A 21477-nucleotide genomic window follows, 5' to 3' on the forward strand; every position below is an offset into this window, starting at 1 on the left:
CTATTTTTTATGCTGAAGTAAAGTGGTTTTCCCACACTTGAGTGCTGGCCTTCGCTCGTTATAAGGATTTTACTATTTTGGCTGTTTGCACCTGCCGTACTTGCAGATACAATTTGGACTGAGGTTTCTGTTTAACTTTCCACTGCTGGGGTTTGTGTGTCAGACCTGAAGCATCTTGTTATCACCATCCCTGTGGAATTGGTTGCTTATAACTCCTTTTTGCAGTTTTTCCTGCTGAATATCGCAAGGTTGGTGGCTCTGAAAAGGGATGACAAAGTGAGGGATACTTCCAGCTGATGCATTTTTATAAAGTTTTACATCTGACTGGTTTCTGTTATCGAAATGCGGCATGACCATGTTTAAACTATAAGTTTTTCATATAGCTATCATTATTTTGCTACAGTTGTTAAACAGAAAACATTTGTTTTTTTGTTTTTTGCCTCAGAAGGATTTAACAGGGTTGCCTGTGACTTCGGATGATTTTTCTTATTGCAGAGCCTTTTGGCTGTTGGCAAAACAGTTGACAAGATTTGGGACACGAACATTGGGTCTTGCAGTTTTTTATTTTTTTGACCCATGGACACTGAGTTTCTTTTTTTAGTATAATAGAGTGCTTATTTATCCATTTTGGATAACAGTATTTCAGTCAATTGACTGCTTGGTTTATGATTGAGTACACAGCTAAGGATTGGTTCATTATCAATAGGCGATAGTTCGTGATAAACAGCATGGTTGTTGGCATTACAGCATGGGAACTTTGGGACATTCACAAAGGATATCGACATTGTTCTACAGGCTGTATTTCAATGTCAGCTTGTTAACAGAGTTGGTCTGACTTTTGGATGGTTTTCTTAATTCTTAGGTTCAACGAAGGGTTTTGGCCTTTGGGCCTGGAGTGCGACGTCTTTGCCTTCATTGTTCGAATAGTCTGGGTGTTTTTTTACATGGGGATATAACTGATCCTGTGAATGTTTTTTTTTTTTATTTTTAGGTTTGAGGAAGGATCTTGAGTATTTTATGGAGTGACATCTTTGCAAGGACTTCAGACATTTTTTGCTCGTTTTTTTTTTTTTGTTGATTCTAGATTTAATATCAACCGTGTCTCTGTACTTTATTATTTACATTCAGGATATTGTGCTTGGAGCTGGTCTCGTACATTCAACATTTATGTTGGGACTTTTTTGTTTTGATATAACAATCGACTTTGCTTTCAAGTGTTATTATGAGGGTATGATGAAAAGCATTGTCATATTCAGTAAGCCTGAAGTATTATGTAAGTTACTATATTGATGCTTTTTGTTAGAACAAGTAATAAGAACTGGTGGATAATATCTTTGGATATGTGATGCAGTGGGTGTTTTTTTTTGACTGGGCATACCTCATTTTGAACAACATTGGTTAAAACATTTAGTGGTTCATTGATTACTATTCTGACATTCTGAAGATGTAGTCCTTATTTACAACATTGTGACCAGTGTAATTTGTGTGGTTAGGTTATCACAGCAATTTGTATGCATAACTTCAGTACATTAGTATTACAGAATGTTTATTCCTTATGTGACCAGATTATTATATTTTTGGTTAGGATTATCACAGTATAGTTTCAAGCATATAATAGATATACAGAATGGATGTATTAACAATCTTACAAGGATTGTCAGCAGACAAAGATGACCTTAATGCTTTTGGGCTGGGTACAAATAATGGTGACAAATGTGGAGAGCTTGAGATCAATCCTGAAACAGCTTGTAATCAGTCATTTCTCAGACTGACTAGAACCATAAAGAGTTTAAGAACTAATGTATGCCATCTTAAATTATTCAAAGCTTATAAAGCTAAAGGGATCACACCTAGGGGGTTGAGAACTAGAATTCAACCCTTGGTTAATGCACCAGATAATATTCTATTACAAGAATGGGGTATTGTACAACAACGAGTGTCTATGGGTTTTGTTGAGATTCTTATCTCATATTACAGATGCACTGTTACCCAAGCTACTATGGAAATTAAGGGGATTTGTAAGCAGGTCAAATTGTATGAGGGTATGCCTTTTTTTAACTATTGTTTCCCGAAACTTACACAAGAATTGATTAGCTTGGGAACGCAACTTAAAGGCAAAAAAATCCACAAATTCCATAGGGATTTGGGGATTATGATAGAGGGAAACCCTTTGAAGTCTCTAGAGGTAGTAAGAATGTCAAATTTGTGAATCAGGGGACTTCTAGTGTAACACACAAAAGGAAAAGACATAAATCTATACTTAAAAAAACTAGGGGTAGAATTACCGAGACTTCTAGGGATGAGTCATCATCTATAACAGATGTGGATAGTGAACACACACAAGTGTCACCAGTACCCAAAAGAGGAATGTAACCACCCCTTTAAGGTTAACAAATGTAGGGGTGGAAGGAAACATAAATACAGCAGTCAATGTATATTCCTTTTTGGAATTTTTAATCCCACGATAAGTCAACCAGGTAATGTACATAATATTTCATCTGTGTCATTATGTGAGAACAAAATAAAGTTGCTCAACAAAGGCCTGAGTTTTGTTCTTGCCATTTTTGTTTCTGAAGATATTATTGTTGATGACGTCATGTCCTTTTGTAGATTATTAAATCTGAGATTATTCTTTGAGGGGGATAATACCTCTCAGAGATCTGTTGATTCCAGGTTTCACAAATCTTCCTTTATGCCCCCTATGAATAAGTATGTTTCAGCATTTCAAGATTATGTGTTAAAAGATTTACATTTTCAGAGGGGGGAGTTCAGGGCATCTAAACATAACCTGTCATATGCAGAACAACAGGCCCTAATAAATCTTCAGAATAATAAGAATTTGGTGATTTTACATGCGGATAAGGGTGGAGCCATTGTTGTTATGGATTTGTTGTCTTATTTATCTGAAGCAGAGAGACAACTGGTGGACGGCATGTTTTACATGAAAATGCCTCTGGACCTGACTATAAGGTTTAAAAAAGAAATAGACACCTTTCTGAATCTTGCTCTTGAGGAGACCATTATTACTCATTCATATGGTTTTCATCTCACCATATCTGATCCACAGCAACAATATTTTATTTATTACCTAAAATTCATAAGGACCCCTTAAAACCACCAGGTAGACCTATTGTCTCTGGTAGGGGATTACTTACGGAGCCTTTGTCAATATATCTTACCAAATATCTCAAACCATTGATACAATGTGTGAGATGTAGATTACAAGATACAATGGAATTTCTGAAAATTATTTCAGAAATACAAATGGAGGAGAGTTGGATAATATGTACACTAGCTCTAACTTACCTCTATATAAATATATCTCATTGGGCAGGGCTCACAGCATTAGAATATTGGTTAAATAAGACCTTCCTTTATGCTCCAAGATTTAACACATTTTTATTATGCTTGGCAGAGCATGTGTTAACAAAAAATGTGTTCCATGTTAACGGCAAATGTTTCTGGCAAGGGAAGGGTACTGCAACGGGAGTATCTTTTGCTCCCATGTATGCAGATTTATTTATGAAATATTTGGAAATACAAATGTTATATAATGTTAGTCACAATTTATATTTACATGAAATTGACATTTGGCTCAGATACCTTGATGACTGTTGGATGATATAGAAAGCTGATGTTAATTATTTGGAAGAATCGGTGGGTTACCTCAATGACAACAAATGGGGTATACATTTTACAGTCCATTAAGATTATAATAAAATTAACTTTTTGGATGTGGCATTATCTAGGAACATGGATCATACTCTAGGGAGTACTATCTATCATAAATATCCAGAATATAGTTCCCTTTTGCATGCCTCTAGTTTTCATTCTAATCACATTATCACGAACATTCCCAAATCACAGTTTTTTCGTGCTAGATGGGTTTGTTCAACTGCACAATGTTTTGAGTTTCATAAGGATAATTTGACTAAGATGTTTATTTCTAGGGGATATAATTGTAAGAATGTGTCCTGAGCTAGTGAATTGGCTTCTAAGCAAGATATATGTAGATTATTGGAATGCCAAGATAAGAAATCCAATGATAATTCTGTTATTAGATTAATGACTACATATGGGTGTAACACTGGACAATTGAGAAAAATTATCAATAAATATTGGGATATATTACGTACGGATCAATATTTGTCACAGATATTAACAGAAAGGTGTAACTTTTCATTTCGCAGGGGCAAAACACTTGGGTCTTATTTTAGTCATTATAAACATAAATTAGATACATCTAAACAACAAGTTACACTATCTAGTAAAGTAACAGTGGGATGTTATCCATATAATTATTGATCTTTTTTATGTTTGTTTTCAAATCTAAACATTTTTCTAGTACAGATACCTCTCAAGTATATGATGTTAAATTTTTATGTAACTGTAGTTCAGAATGGATTATTTATCTAGCTACCTGTTCCTGTGCTGCATTTTATATTGGCCAAACATCACACACTTTACGTATTCGTACTTCAGAACATCTTACTGGCATCAGAAATAAAAGACAATCTAATGCATTATATAAACACTCTACTAAGCATCCACCAGCCGAATTTAGATTTATTATTGTTGATAAGATTCAGGGAGACAGAATAAATAAAATATAATGACATCATTTACTTAATAAAAAAGAAAAAAGTTGGATTATCAAGCTGGGGGGACTATTCAGCCCAGGTTTGAATGGGTGTTTATGAGCAACCAATCAGAGTGTTTCTGAATGTATTTGTGTTTGTGCATGACTTTGCTAATTGTAAATGCTTCCACTGAAGAAGGCAGTTATTCTGCCGAAACCTGTTTGGAATATGAGTTTCATGCTTTTTGCATGACCTCTGGTTTATTGTTGGGGTGGAGCTACTGTTTTTATGCTGAAATAAAGTGGTTTTCCCACACTTGAGTGCTGGCCTTCATTCATTATAAGGATTACCTGAACACACCACATAGAAAATGCTGGTTTTCTGCATCTAGTAGTCTAAGAACTGTCACAGTAATTGTTTCACAGTGCTGCATTTAGTCTGCCTTTACTATGTATTCCCATAGCACTGGAGATTTACACGTTTGCATGAACGTAACCAGACTATCGTGGCTGGAATTAAAATCTTCAGCTTTTGCCCTAGGAAATGAAACAGCATCCATATTCACTCAGCACTGGTGTGCAATGCCGACCTCACCACAAATGCTAAGGGCAAAAAGAGAAGGCTTTTTCATTGGCCATTTCTGGCCCTGTGTGTTGTATGTGATTCTATTATTTGACCAGATTAAATGTGTGAACAAGGGGTTGGTAAGACATTGTGAAAATGGGGTACAGACAGATGGTAGGACACAGGGGAAAGAATACAGGAATTTGCAGGAAGATGGTGAGAGATCTCCATAGCTATGCACTTCTTCAGAACATGAATGTAAATTTGTATAAAGAACATCATGCCTTTGAGGAGCTACCACATGAGGGATAGGTGACAACAGAATAATGTTGCCTATCAAATCGGATCAAATCATGTGGGTCAAAAAGACACATAGATGAAGTGGAGAGCTATGTATGGGGTGTATTTTTTGTAGGACAGGTGTCAATTTTCTTTATTTTTCTACAGAGAGGAATGTTGGTGAAGGGGCATAGAAATGTCAGGGTCAGGTTGATAGGGTAGGTTAGGAAACAGGTGCAGACTTACAGGACATACAAGACAGACATGGATAGTGATGGACACAAAAGGTTGGAGTACACCATGATTGGTGATAGGAGACATTGGAGGTGCTCTCATGTACAGCTTGATAACAGTGAGAATCTACTCCTCACCCTCAGAACTGTCATCACTGTCTCTTGTGTCATCTACCTGGGCCAGTGCTGGACATAGCACTGTTTTTGCAATCTAATGCAGGACCTTTTCAGCTCTGCCAATTCAGGCACCATTGCCCAGTCTATTATATCCTCCACCCACCCTGCCAGCTCCTGCCGGGTGAAAAAATCACCACCTTTACTTGTACTGCTCCTAGCCAGGGCAGAGTTACCTGATTCAGATGGAGCAGGTAGAGCAGGGGTTTGGAAGCAACACTGACAGGAAGTGAACCCAAAATGCTGGGTATCTGTGCTGCCATCTGTGTAAGTATGGCATGCCGAGCTTCAGTGGTCAGGCTAACTCTCTCTGTCACTGGTCATTTTGATTGTACAGCAAGGTATGCAAACAGCAGAATTTTAAGACATTATTTTAATAAAAAAATGAGAGAGAGATAGGGTGAGGGAAGACAAAAAGCAGTGAGAATTAGATCCATGGCATGTCACACTATTTTATTTTTTGAATAAATATTTTCAATATTTAAGCAAATATGATAATTGACTATTGTAAACCTTTGCCACATGGGAAGGTGTTAATGTGTCATAAAATAAACAAGTCTCACTGCTAGGGTATAAGAAATAGCAGTCTTTATTTCCATATGCATATACAAGATATCTTCCAAGAAATGGCTATACAAAATAGTGTGTTGAGTTCAAATTTATAGTTTTAGAAGCATTTTCCAACAGTCTGAATATTGTTACTATTGAGGAAGAGCTGGGCTGGCTTGAATACTGTTGGCAAGTAAGGCTTAATGCCTGCTTTCCACCAGGGCTGAATAACAGAAGAATGTGTGATGTATCTTAAAAGGAAAGGAGTAAAACACTAGTAGAGTGTTTTAGATTATGTGTAAGTGTTTGTGTTTTTTAGCTATGATTTTTAACATATGGTTTTTACAATGGTCATGTGATTTAGAAAAGATCATGTGATATTTACACTATTTAAATGTTGGATTTGTCTAGATAATTCAATCTGAAGAAGTCTATGTGTTAATAAAGGGAGACTAAAGCACTAACTGGAATTTATCTGTACCTGTCTACAATAAACTGGTGTTTTTCTATTTGGAGCCTGCAAATCTTCTTGGTTTTTGGACTTATTTCATTTTTTGCTGCTTTTGGAGAGATTTGTATGCAAGTACGCATTTGCTCAATTGCAAGAATATGGATTCCTTTGCAAACACATTCACGGTACTTACATCAAATAGAAATAAAGGTGTGAAAAATGGTAGTTTGAATTGCAATATGCGATGCTTAACCTATTGACACATGTTGCAATGTTAAACAATGAAATGCTAAATGGCTTGACTTGTAATCCTTAGTGTTTGGAAGGATTAGTAGGATGAATTGCAACATATGTGTTGGGACTTACCCACTGTTAAAATTATGTTTTACCATCTGGGAATTGAACAAGTGGGGTAAAGAATGTAAAAACTGAAACTTAGCTTATTAATTTTCATTGCAACAGAAGATCTTCATTTCAATCATGATAATTACATATATACTAATTTCATTGTGAATGGAGGTAAACTTCAGAGAGGCCTGTATGTGTATGTGGGTCATGGGTTAGCATAATGGCTAAGGTGTTTACCTCGTAGACAAGAAATACAACATTTAATTCTCACTAAAGGAAATTGTCTAAGCTTAAAATGGCCCATAATGGCAGCTAAACCAATAATTACCTGTTAGTCTATTTTACGTAGTCCTGGAAATTCATTTCTATGCATTTCACTTTGTTAAATACATAAAATAGAAGCATTCTTTGATGAAGGGTCAAGGGGTTAATAACTGCCTAAATCTGAGCTTAAAGGTCTTTTTGAGCCTTATTTAGACAGTATAAACCTTTGTTTCTATAACCAAAAAAGAATAAACACTTACAATGCCATTAATTGGAATTTTCACCAGTCCTAGGGAAAGTGTAGTTCAGTAGATGGAGAGCATTTCTAGTGGTTGACATTTTGCTCAGTAGGAAATAAAATAATGTGTAGTAGGTCAGAAATCTTGTCTAATAACAAGAAATCACTGTTGACCATTCAGTTGATTCAAGTATATCTTTATTTCTTCTCTAGTTAGGCATATTAGTACTGAGTCATGTGTGATTTAGGGTGGGATGTTTGTCTACATTTATCCCATAAGAAGTGGGCATGTCCTCTGAGGTATCCGCCATGGGGTGTGTGTCAGTGGTGATGTGACAATCTCTGGGAGTGAGATCCTTACAGTTATCCCCACCCTTGATTGGTGTCTAAAGTCATTTGTGGAGGTAATTGTTTCTTAAAACTTTTCTTTGTTACGTTTACTTTATGCATTTACTTAAATATTAGTTTTCCTTAAAATTATATATGGCACTGTTGAACCTATGACTGTCATTAATGAACACACAGACCAAGCTTAGGATATTATGTCACAAGATGACCAGGACTGGAAGTTATGGGTTTTTATTAAAGTTCATGGTGAGAAGTAGCAGTACCATATTGACCAACGACTCAGAATGGAGGGTTATGCTTCACCAGATCTGTCCAAGGAATTAAGCAATTTTTTAAAAATCTTATTAAAGTCTTTTACAGGATGTAAAGTCTTTTACAGGATGCTGGTTAATTATTTTAGCCTTAAATATGTTTTAGCATACTTTCTTAAGTAGATTATATGTACAGTACCTGATTTGGGTGTCCTTATTTAAAAAATGAGAACAGCCACTTGGTTTTGTGGAAGGTTTTAGCATGTGTGTACTAAGTGTAGTACAGCTTATTCTTTTTTAAGTAGTCTTACCATGGTGTTTGTGCTCAGGGTTTTCATCTGCCAAGTTAAATAAGTTCAATATTAGGTTTATATGGATTGCTGGGTCTATTGTAAATAGGTGTAACCAAAACAAGGTTAATGTGCTGCCATTATGAGTCCTACTCACTTTTAAAATAGTTTGGGAAATTAATAATTTAAAAAAGCCCCTAATTGTGTCAGTTTTTATATTTTAGTAGGGTGTAGTGGGGAAGTGGTGGAGATGGAAGCGGTGTTCCCCCTTATCCATTGTGAAAAACTACATAATTCGGGGAGCAACTGGACATTGAAAGTGTGTGTTTGTGTATGCATCTGATTTAAGGGTATTGCTTAATATTTCTAACATATCCATATTTAAATTAAGGATTCCTTTAAAAAATGCCCTATTTAGAGTAATAACCTGCTGGAGGAAGGCTATGAGAGTGGGTGTGGCATTGAATGTGGAGGCGGTATGGTCCAGGGATAAGTTATGGGAAAAATATGAGCAATGGGGGCACTTCAATAAATGTGCACATAGGAATTATTTTGTATTACAGCAACCATGATTATGTATGCTGTCTATTTTACAGAGGTTGTATTGTTAGGCTTTTTTATTACCCACTGCTGGTGTTTAATAATATTGCAGTGAATTGGCGAGTGTTTGAGCAAGAATCTAATATTTTCCTAGAGGCTGTATTTTCTGATAAAGACACAGATACAATAGCATCTATACTTCTCATCTATACTTCTCAGCTAAACTGAGAAGGATAGATGCTCTTGTATCTATACTTCTCAGCTAAACTGAGAAGTATAGATACAAGAGCATCTATACTTCTCAGTTTAGCTGGCTCAGAAACCATTGAGTGAGACCACTCATTTGTGTATGCACCTGTTGTGTATGCAGGGGAGGAGAAGAACTGCCATACTGTGATACAGGCTGAGATTCAGGAAGATCCTGAGTGCTTAAAATGTAAATTTAGAGAAATGTTTAACCCTCAAATGAATATTACAATGGTACAACACAAATTTTATACAAGAAATCAAAAGCTTTGTGAAGCTATTGCACCATATGTTACCAACTTAAGAAATAAAGCAAAAACATGTAGATTTGGTGGTCTATGAGATGAGTTGATAAAAGACCATCTTGTATTTGGTGTTAATAATGATGCAGTGAGAAAGGCATTTCAAAAGGCTTTGGAAGCCTAAAGCACCACAGACTTATGTTAAAACAGACTATCCAAAGCAAGTGGACCAAATAGAGACTGTAGCAAACTCTGAGAGCTGTGAGCAAACTTTCTATTCTGATGGTGTTGCTGTGATTGATAAAGCAGTTAATCCAGTAGACTCTCAGTTGTCAGCAAAAAATGAAATATTTTGTACTGTACAGATTAATGAGAAACCTGTAGAACTTAAAGTAGACAGTGGATCCAAGTGCAATGTCATATCAGGACAAATGTTTAATAAGAGCTGGTAAGAAAGCTGATGCATCAAAGTGTGCAGAATTAGTTGCTTATAGTGAAGAGATTCAAACTGATGGCACAGTAGTTCTTTCATGCCATTTTGCTGGAAACAACTATGACTTGCAGTTTTATGTAGTCAAAAGACACATTCAGTCATTGTTACGCCTCGAAGACAGTCTGAAATTGGTACTGATTTCATTTAATAAAGAGATTCACCATATAAGTATAAATAATGATGATACTTTTACACAGAGTATTTTTAGTGAATATGCTGATATTTTCAAAGACAAGCTTGGTAAACTTCCAGTCACATATTCCATGAAGTTAAACCATGAAGTAAGTCCAGTTTCTGAATCCTTAGTCCTTCAATATGGTAATCCTACTTCTCTCCATGAATGCGGATAAAAACCCATACCTTCTAGTCCTGGTCATCTTGTGACATAATATCCTAACTTTCGTCTATGTATTCATTAATGACAGTCATAGGCACAACAGTGCTGAATATAATTTTAAGGTAATCTAATATGTGCTAATTAAATGTATAAAATAAATGTAACAAAAAATGTTTTAAGAAACAATGACTTCCGCAAATGACTGTAGATGCCAGTCAAGGATGGGGATTTCACATCACCATTGACAACCCCCCTAGGGTAGATCCCTCCCCACATACTCCCACTTCTTATGGGATAAATGTAGACCAACATCCCACTGCAAATCACACATGACTCAGCACTCATCTGCCTAACTGGAAAAGAAATAAAGGTCTACTTGAACCACCTGAACAGCTAATGGTGATTTCATCTTACTGGACATGATTTCTGACCTACTACACACTATTTTTTCCTACTGAGCAAAGTGTCAACTGCTGGAAATGATCTTCACCCTTTGAATGACACTAGGATTGAGGAAAGTTCCAGTTTACAGCATTGTAAGTGTTTATTCTTTTTAGGTTATAAAACAGAAGGTTTGTACTCTAAAAGTAAGACTCAAAAAATATTTTTAAGCTTGTATTTAGGCAGTTATCATCAAATGACTGCTTCTATTTTATTGTTACTTGGACCTAACAGCAACCTCTCACCAGGTACTCTAAGCTCATTAATAGCTGCCACAAATAGGGTGTATTCTGAGGATTCTTTGTCAATATATTTCAGATAGATGGAATTGCATGGCCTCAGTAATACAGGTTTGTGTGTGTTACATACATAACTCAGAAGACATACTGTCCTAAACACATACTTATAGCAAAATGGTTGTGCCCAGTTTGACAAATTCTGCAGACATTATCTTGAGGTTATATGTGAAGCATTAATCATATGTGCTTAATAGAAAAGCTTAGTTATGCAAGCATTACTGATATATTGCTTGAAATAAACATATTTATCATCATCATTTGTATTTAGTTTTACATTTCTAATCAAAATGTTGTGAGGAATGGGATTCTGACACACAGTGTAAAAGTATATGTTAGCTGGTTTCAAACCCATAATCACCTGTGTTCTTTATCTAAAATTACTATATGTATAATGTATGCCAGACATAGATAGAAGACAGGTCAATTTTCTCCACTGGGTATTATCCAGAGTGTCAACAAAAACTCATCATTGCCAGGCTTGTTTACACTACATAAGGCAGCTTAAACTAAATTTTTCACTTTTTTCTTAGGTATGAACCATGTTTGTATACTGTTGAGGAAAGGACAAATGTAAAAGGCATTACAAATAAAAAAAACTGAACATAGAACAAAAAGCTGAAAGGAAAACTTAATTTAAACACATCAATGACCAGAGCAATAAGTGCATTACACTGACGCATTCATTCTTCTCAAATCTCCTTGCTAAATCACAAGTTGAATTTCTTCATACATTATCGGGACTGTAGTCACTGTCAAATAATGGTAAAGAGGCAAACAATAGCTCGCATGTTGTTAGCAATACTGAGAATAGTTGAGTTTTATACAACACCTTGATAAAATAGTGTGTAAATATGTAGTCAGACTTCCTCTGTAAAATTAATTATTGACTGCATTCAAAGCCTACATCACCTGTCTTATTTCTGTAAACTCATTTCACTTACACTTAGTGCCACAGATAAAGTAACTTGATACATGCATTTTCTTCACTGAGTACTATCCAGTCCAGTGTGCTGTGTCTGTATACCATTGCTAGACTTGTTTGCACTACAGAAGGCACCCTAAATTATTTTTATTTACTTTTTTCTTTAGGCATTGAACTACAATTCACTGCTGGGGACCACTGCCAGTCCAGAGTACTTTATGTCAAACTGTGTGTAAATGAGGCAGAGAGAGAGACACAGAAAAGAATGTACTGAAATAGAAGATACATCATTATAAAAAAAAGAGTTTAGATTTATACTTTTCATATTTCAACTCGGTTGCATTCTGCATTAACATATGCTCATTAAACATCACTACACAAACACAGCCATCTCTGCATTATAACCACAGGGCATTAAGAAGACACAGCTCAGATTCTTATCACTATGTGCCACACATAATATACTCTGAAGATAAAAAGAAAGGTTACCTATACTCAATATGTGATATAGTGTCAGTTGTCATTACAGGAGCAAAAGAAAAAAAAACTCCTGACTTTAGTCCTGTGTAATTTGCAGTTAGATATGTAGATGCCTATGATACTGGCAGCAGGGCAGATAATCTTTCATCAGACAATATAAAATGCAACATTTAAACACTGCACCTTTTTGATTCTCTTTATTTTCTGAATATCATTCAAAGATTTATGCTTTTCTAACAAGGCTGCTATATGCTTTGCCTTGCAGTCAATATATACTTCAGTGAATAATCTGCTTCTTTAGAAATGCAGACACAAATGTATTCAGATACAGAAACTGTTGCAATAAACAAGTCATATCAAAGTTAAGAATGTTCCTATCTCAAGTCAGTCAATGTTAGTCACAAATTTTTTTGTCAATATCTTCTCCCTGACACACCATGACTACAGTCAGAGAAGTCATTCATATTTATAAGCATTTGGCAGATAACACTTCTCAGTGCTTGTCATGACAGAGGTAGGGCATGTACATGCAATTACGTACATCCTTACACCATGTTTATATTCCCAACACTTAGTGCACATTTTGGAATTCATGTATGCTAATGAGTCCACACCTCATTTGCATATTCACAGTGCTTACATGGCAGAATCTGCAGTATATGAAGTTAATTGTGTAGACAAGAAAATGTGAATTGTGGTAGGGGTGACAATTTATCCACAGAGCTAAATGCTGCTAATTTCTAGCAAAATATGATACTAGTGTCACAACTAACTTGATGCAAAGGTAATTTGAAGTTTGCTACAAAATGCTACATTTTAGCCTTACTGATGAATTGCATTTCACAATACACACATAGCTTTATGTATGCTTGTTTGTCTCTCGCTGGAGTAAGCATGTATATGTTCATCTGGCAAGTTATTGCTGAAGAGTATTGTATCACTTTCTAGAAAGGTCAGGAGGTTGACATTTGTAACCCACAAATGTGTTAAGCCTGTGCTTTATAACTGATTGCCCTCCACATAAATGGATATCCAAGAACAATTTTACCCATTTGTGCTGGAACAGTGTACATTACTTTGGTTAATGCTGTAATGTACTATTCATTTTCAAAGCTGCTGTCCTCCTTACATGACTTGTACACTTTCTTTTCATTTTTTTTTACTTTTTGGGGGGTAGCGGTTGGTATATTTACTTGGGTGTACTAATATGGAGCTTTAATTTTATTTTTTTATTTATTTTGTACATTGATGCTAGTTTTGACATGTAGGACAACACTGATGGGTATACTGCAGAACTTTCATGTAAGCAATACAATTGAATACATTGTGATCTCTTCTTTGTTATTAGGCTTGACTTATTTATTCTTCCCCACCACTAGCCTGTACCAATGGTGAATGACTGTGCATTGGCCTTTTCACATTTTTAATACAGTTTCAGCTCCATATATATATATGTGAGAAAGTAAAATGACTGATGCACATTACAGTGCAAAGTCCATATCTGGATATTGCAGATATTTCATTCATACAGTTTACTTACATTACTGTCCTAAGGATATAAGTATCATCTTAGGGACATATAACTACTTGGATATGGGACTAAACAGTTAGCTCTGCCATGTTGGTTTGGTTAATTAGCATGTAATTCAGCTCTTTATGCTTTTATTAGCATATTCTCCGTCTTCCTTTATTTTGAGGCTCTACACTACATGTAAAGACATTAAATAAGCACCAAATTGCATGTATCATGTTCACAGCACTTAGTGTAGCTGTTAATGAATCTAGCCCTTAATGTTGTGGATGTATGCTGCTATGTGTGATGTGTGTCTGAGTGCATTGTGTAGTGCTAGTTTTATGGAAAGGGTTTTTTAATGTAAGGTGTAGGGATGGAGTTCAGATTAGGGAGTGGGATAGCACACATCAGTAAACTGGTGCAGGAGGCCACTTGGTGATACTGCTTAGCTGTTTTAATAATGCATGCCTCTGTGTAGAAGGAAATTCATCTTTCAGCCCCATGATTTACTCTGAACCTAGGTGGGTGTTATCCCATAATAACCAATACCTTCTCACATCTTAATATTGTCTTAACAGATGAACAGGGTTCATTTAAGATTTTGTCATTCAGAGTGTTGAGGACCATAGCATATTTGTGATTTACTTAATTAGTACTTGTTTGCTATATGACATGCTCTGCTTATTGTGATAAAATAAACATATAGTCATTTTATTCAGAGTAGCTAGTTTCTAACATTCACATATCAATTTTTATGAATATTTGAGTAAATGCATATAGTTCTTAAGTGTACTTCAAACCTATCATGAGTTTTCTTAAGTGCATATTGTCTGAAAAGGGTTTGTAAATTGTTTTGAAATATTCTTGGAAAGCACTTTCACTACACAAGTTTTAATGTCACTTTCTTAGTCTGTCATTATTGACTGTGAAGAAAGGAACAGTTGAATGAGCTGAGTGATGCTTACAAACAAAACTGAACTATGTTATTGAATTTATACAATAAACTAAAAAAGCAAAATAAGTTGAACATCTTTGATAAAATGAGGCAGTGCACATTATTTATACTGAAACGATGAAAATAACTGTAAAATAAGTTTAATGCACCCTGTTGCTTCAGGTTTTGCTTGACATTTCTTGATATGCTCACATTTTATAAGTATTTTATTTTATTTTATTTATTTTACATTTGTTGACCGGGCTAGTCTGGCTGGATACATGTCCATTTTCAGCAGAGGCCCGAGGAGAAAAGCTCCACTAAATACTAAGTACATTACATAGAAGAAACATTACTCTTAAGAAATAGCAAAAATTGGAAGTCAAAAAATACATATAGAGGGAAAGATAAATTTTAAAGAGAAACAAGTTTACCATATGCAGTTCATTTACTGTATGCAGTTCATTACATATTAGCATTACATATTAGTAATTACTTAGTAATTATACATAAATTATGCATAGTTAGATTAGAACATTTAATAGAAGGGAAAAAAGAGACAGAGATAAGAAGTGTGAAAGAGAAAAGGTTAGTCAGGTGTACTGCAGGAACAAAGCCAATGGTTTAGGAAGTAGAGTTTGATTTTCTGTTTGAATTGAGGCAGGGATGTAGTCAAGGTTATGTCACTAGGTAAGAGATTCCAACTTCTTCCTATAGTGTTAGTGAATAGAGAACCACCTGCTGTATTGTTTACCTTTATAGATTTTGTCATGAGTTTACTAGAGGAGCGAAGTGAGTTGAGATTGTTGTAAGGGATTAGAAGTTGAGAGAGTATAGGGGTGTTGTCAGGAAGGTGTAATATGTTGTGGGCTATAGTGAGTTGAGGGATTAATAGGTAGTTTTGAAATTCGAGCCAGCCAAGTTGTTTTAGGTTTGTACAATGGTGGGTCCTAAAGGGGTTACCAGTGGCGAAACGAGCTATGTTATTATAGCAAGTTGCAAGTTTATTGAGATTGTTTTTTTTAAGGTTTGTATAAATGGGGGAAGCGTATAGGAGAGTAGATAGGAGATGAGATTGTGCAATTTTGGTTCTAGTTGCTGGGGTTAGAAAAGGTTTGATGCGATAAAGAGATCCAATTTTCCTGTTAACAATCTTTATGGTATTGTTAATGTGCTGATCGAAGGAAAGATTAATGTCAATGGTTATCCCTAAGAGTTTAGTGGTAGGTTCAGGTGAGATGATGGTGCCATTATTGGAAGAAATGGTAAAGTTTAAAGGAGGGGACCGAGTGGTGGGGGAGAAGAGGAGGAGTTTAGTTTTTTTGGCATTAAGTAGTAGAAACCGTCTAGAAAACCAATTTTCTACTGTGTTAAAGGTCTTTTGGGTCAATGAGGTCAGTTCAGTAGAGGAAGGGGCTGTGCAGATAAGGGTAGAATCATCTGCATATTGTATGCAGGTAGCTTGTGGGATAGCAGTTTGAAGGTCGTTAATAAAGAGGGAGAACAGGAGTGGACCCAGAATGGAGCCCTGGGGAACTCCGATGGAAATAGGCAAGAGTGAAGAGATATGGTTTTCCCATATTACTGCTTGTTGTCTGTTGCTAAGATAGGATTTAAACCAATTAGTTGCTAGTTTATCACAAGGGAGAGATTCAAGGATGTGAATTAAGAGTGAGTGGTTGACCATGTCGAAAGCTTTCGAGAGATCAATGAAAAGAGCGGAAGAGAGAGTGTTGTTGTTTCGATTTTTGTTGATAGTATCTACAAAGGATAGAAGGGCAGAGGTGGTACTATGGTGGGGTCTGAAACCATGCTGGCAGTTTGCTATTATGCTGTGAAGAGAGAGATAGTGTACAAGTTGTTGATGGATACATTTTTCCATGATCTTTGCTAGGGGTGAGAGAAGGGCAATAGGTCTAAAGTTGGAAAGGTCAAGGGAGTTACCTCCTTTATGCAGTGGGATAATATAGGATACTTTCCAGATATCAGGGATGGTTCCTTCTTGGATAGTTCTGTTGATAAGTATGGATATAGGATATGCAATTTCTTTGGCAGCTTTCTGAAGGAACAGAGAAGGGAGCTTGTCAGCAGAAGGGGTACAGGGTTTCAGTTTTTGAATGAGTTTAAAGATGAAAGAGGTAGATATAGGTTTTAGAGAGAAATTGAAAGAGGAGGTAGTTATGGTAGTTGGTGTATGAGAGTTGTTAGGGTTCATTTGTTTGGCTAAGGATTGAATAGTTTCAGAGAAAAAAGAGTTGAAGACATTAGCAGTCTGGAGAGGGGTTTCTGGGTCAGCATTTAGAGGGAAGGAGTTTTAGCAGTCCCTGGGGAGAGAAGTCTATTTACTGAGGACCAGAACTGTTTGGAGTTGTTAATATGAGTTTCCTGAAGTTTACAGTAGAAGTTTTTCTTGTCAGAGATTATTGATTTTTTCGCAAGGTTTCTAAGCTGGCGGAAGTTAACTAAATCAGGGTTTTGTCTATCACATCTCCATTTTGACCAAGCTTTATTTCTAGCAAGCATAAGTTTTTTAGTATTGGAGGTTAGCCAAGGGGCAGGTTTGGTCTTAATTCTAATAGAGCGCTCAGGAGCATGTGTATCAAGTATGGATAAGAAAGTAGTATTAAAAAATAATACTGCTTCCTCCAAGGGAAGTGATTTTAAACAATTCCATTTACATGCTCTCAGATCAGCTTTAAAGAGGTCTATGTTAAAATGCTTTTGAGATCGAATTAGTCTTGTGTTTGGGAGGTTAACATATCCTGATTTTAGTCTAGTAATGTAGGTTAGGGAGTGGTCGCTGATGTCATCTGGCAAAGTACCTACTTTATATTGTTTGTTATCTTTATTTCAGTGCTTGTCATGACAGAGGTAGGGCATGTACATGCAATTACGTACATCCTTACACCATGTTTATATTCCCAACACTTAGTGCACATTTTGGAATTCATGTATGCTAATGAGTCCACACCTCATTTGCATATTCACAGTGCTTACATGGCAGAATCTGCAGTATATGAAGTTAATTGTGTAGACAAGAAAATGTGAATTGTGGTAGGGGTGACAATTTATCCACAGAGCTAAATGCTGCTAATTTCTAGCAAAATATGATACTAGTGTCACAACTAACTTGATGCAAAGGTAATTTGAAGTTTGCTACAAAATGCTACATTTTAGCCTTACTGATGAATTGCATTTCACAATACACACATAGCTTTATGTATGCTTGTTTGTCTCTCGCTGGAGTAAGCATGTATATGTTCATCTGGCAAGTTATTGCTGAAGAGTATTGTATCACTTTCTAGAAAGGTCAGGAGGTTGACATTTGTAACCCACAAATGTGTTAAGCCTGTGCTTTATAACTGATTGCCCTCCACATAAATGGATATCCAAGAACAATTTTACCCATTTGTGCTGGAACAGTGTACATTACTTTGGTTAATGCTGTAATGTACTATTCATTTTCAAAGCTGCTGTCCTCCTTACATGACTTGTACACTTTCTTTTCATTTTTTTTTACTTTTGGGGGTAGCGGTTGGTATATTTACTTGGGTGTACTAATATGGAGCTTTAATTTTATTTTTTTATTTATTTTGTACATTGATGCTAGTTTTGACATGTAGGACAACACTGATGGGTATACTGCAGAACTTTCATGTAAGCAATACAATTGAATACATTGTGATCTCTTCTTTGTTATTAGGCTTGACTTATTTATTCTTCCCCACCACTAGCCTGTACCAATGGTGAATGACTGTGCATTGGCCTTTTCACATTTTTAATACAGTTTCAGCTCCATATATATATATGTGAGAAAGTAAAATGACTGATGCACATTACAGTGCAAAGTCCATATCTGGATATTGCAGATATTTCATTCATACAGTTTTACTTACATTACTGTCCTAAGGATATAAGTATCATCTTAGGGACATATAACTACTTGGATATGGGACTAAACAGTTAGCTCTGCCATGTTGGTTTGGTTAATTAGCATGTAATTCAGCTCTTTATGCTTTTATTAGCATATTCTCCGTCTTCCTTTATTTTGAGGCTCTACACTACATGTAAAGACATTAAATAAGCACCAAATTGCATGTATCATGTTCACAGCACTTAGTGTAGCTGTTAATGAATCTAGCCCTTAATGTTGTGGATGTATGCTGCTATGTGTGATGTGTGTCTGAGTGCATTGTGTAGTGCTAGTTTTATGGAAAGGGTTTTTTAATGTAAGGTGTAGGGATGGAGTTCAGATTAGGGAGTGGGAGAGCACACATCAGTAAACTGGTGCAGGAGGCCACTTGGTGATACTGCTTAGCTGTTTTAATAATGCATGCCTCTGTGTAGAAGGAAATTCATCTTTCAGCCCCATGATTTACTCTGAACCTAGGTGGGTGTTATCCCATAATAACCAATACCTTCTCACATCTTAATATTGTCTTAACAGATGAACAGGGTTCATTTAAGATTTTGTCATTCAGAGTGTTGAGGACCATAGCATATTTGTGATTTACTTAATTAGTACTTGTTTGCTATATGACATGCTCTGCTTATTGTGATAAAATAAACATATAGTCATTTTATTCAGAGTAGCTAGTTTCTAACATTCACATATCAATTTTTATGAATATTTGAGTAAATGCATATAGTTCTTAAGTGTACTTCAAACCTATCATGAGTTTTCTTAAGTGCATATTGTCTGAAAAGGGTTTGTAAATTGTTTTGAAATATTCTTGGAAAGCACTTTCACTACACAAGTTTTAATGTCACTTTCTTAGTCTGTCATTATTGACTGTGAAGAAAGGAACAGTTGAATGAGCTGAGTGATGCTTACAAACAAAACTGAACTATGTTATTGAATTTATACAATAAACTAAAAAAGCAAAATAAGTTGAACATCTTTGATAAAATGAGGCAGTGCACATTATTTATACTGAAACGATGAAAATAACTGTAAAATAAGTTTAATGCACCCTGTTGCTTCAGGTTTTGCTTGACATTTCTTGATATGCTCACATTTTATAAGTAGATATTTTCTGTGACTTTGTTGGGTTCTGTAAGTAAACAATATACATTTCTTCTTAAAATGTCAGCATGGTCACTGAACACCCTGTTAGGTTTGCTGTTACATCTTCAGACAAGATAATGTTTAACTGAAATGTTGAATATATCCTTCCTGTAATTCTTTATCAATATTATGAATTGATATTTTGATTAAATATCATCCAGTCTTATCTTAAAAGATGTTCAGCTCTTTTTGTTTTGGCATATCCTCCTTAATATCTGCCATTTGAATGTATTTTAATGTATAGTGTACAGACCTGTGCAACATACTGAATTATGTAGGCACATTTTCCAGATGTGACTGTGAAGCTTCAAAGTATAGGTGATCCTGCATGCAGAGCAGGTGACAAGTGTAAATGTTCACATCTGTTCTTATTTCTTTAGTCTTTCATATCATGGCAAGCATCTGCATGCAAAAGTGTCAGTTGGTTATAAAATTTACTCATTCATATGGCACAAATGAAGTAGGTGCATAAGATATTGATCTATAGGGTAAAACAGATATGTAGATTGTTGTCATTTTTACTAGCCTATTGTTTCCATCATTGGTCGACATTCTAATCATGTTACAGCCAGGTACACACACATAGCAATAGCTTTGCCCTGTTGGAAAACATAATAAAAAGCTTAGTTCACAGAAAGCAAGCCTTTTTTGCAGCAGCCATGTGGGGAGCATTGTCCCACAACATCCTCATTAATTATAAATACTCATTCCATGGATACACAACTGTGGAGAAAAGTGATAACTGCAAAACTTGTGAATTGTGAATTATTGTCGGTACTGTAATAGGAACAGTACCAACAATGATTTTATCAGAAAAATTGCAACTGACAAGGTGCATCTCATACACTTGTGATGGAGGATTTGTATACTTATTGACTTTACTCTCAGCCACTAGGAGTGAAGACCTAGCCTACATGCCCATTGAAGTAATATAAAAAAAGATCCTTTAGTCATTCTGCTGTATAAATAGGTATATATCTATATCTATAGGTATATCTCTAATGTGTGCATGTCTGCATATGTATACAGATGTATATATGTGTATGTGTGTGTATATATATATATATATATATATATATATATATATATATATATATATATATGTACATACATGTGGTTGCAATAGCTATGAGAGAACACACTCTTTTCATGTTTTTGTACTTGCTGGCAGCTGTATGTACAAGATCATGATGCATCATGGTCTGGGAATTTGCCCTTTCCCCACTGGAGTGTGATGTCAGAGTTGGTATTTATAATAATTGTGTGTGTGGGAGCGGGGGGAGCAGGGCTACTTGCCCCCTGCAAAAAATGATGCTTTTCATTTTTTTTTATTGTTTTGTGTATTTGATATTTTTAGGTAGATCTTTTTGATAATGCTACTTGATGAGACATT

Source organism: Protopterus annectens, chromosome 1.part0, assembly GCF_019279795.1.
Source record: "Protopterus annectens isolate FY-2018-M chromosome 1.part0, PAN1.0, whole genome shotgun sequence".
In the NCBI taxonomy this organism is placed as follows: domain Eukaryota; kingdom Metazoa; phylum Chordata; order Ceratodontiformes; family Protopteridae; genus Protopterus; species Protopterus annectens.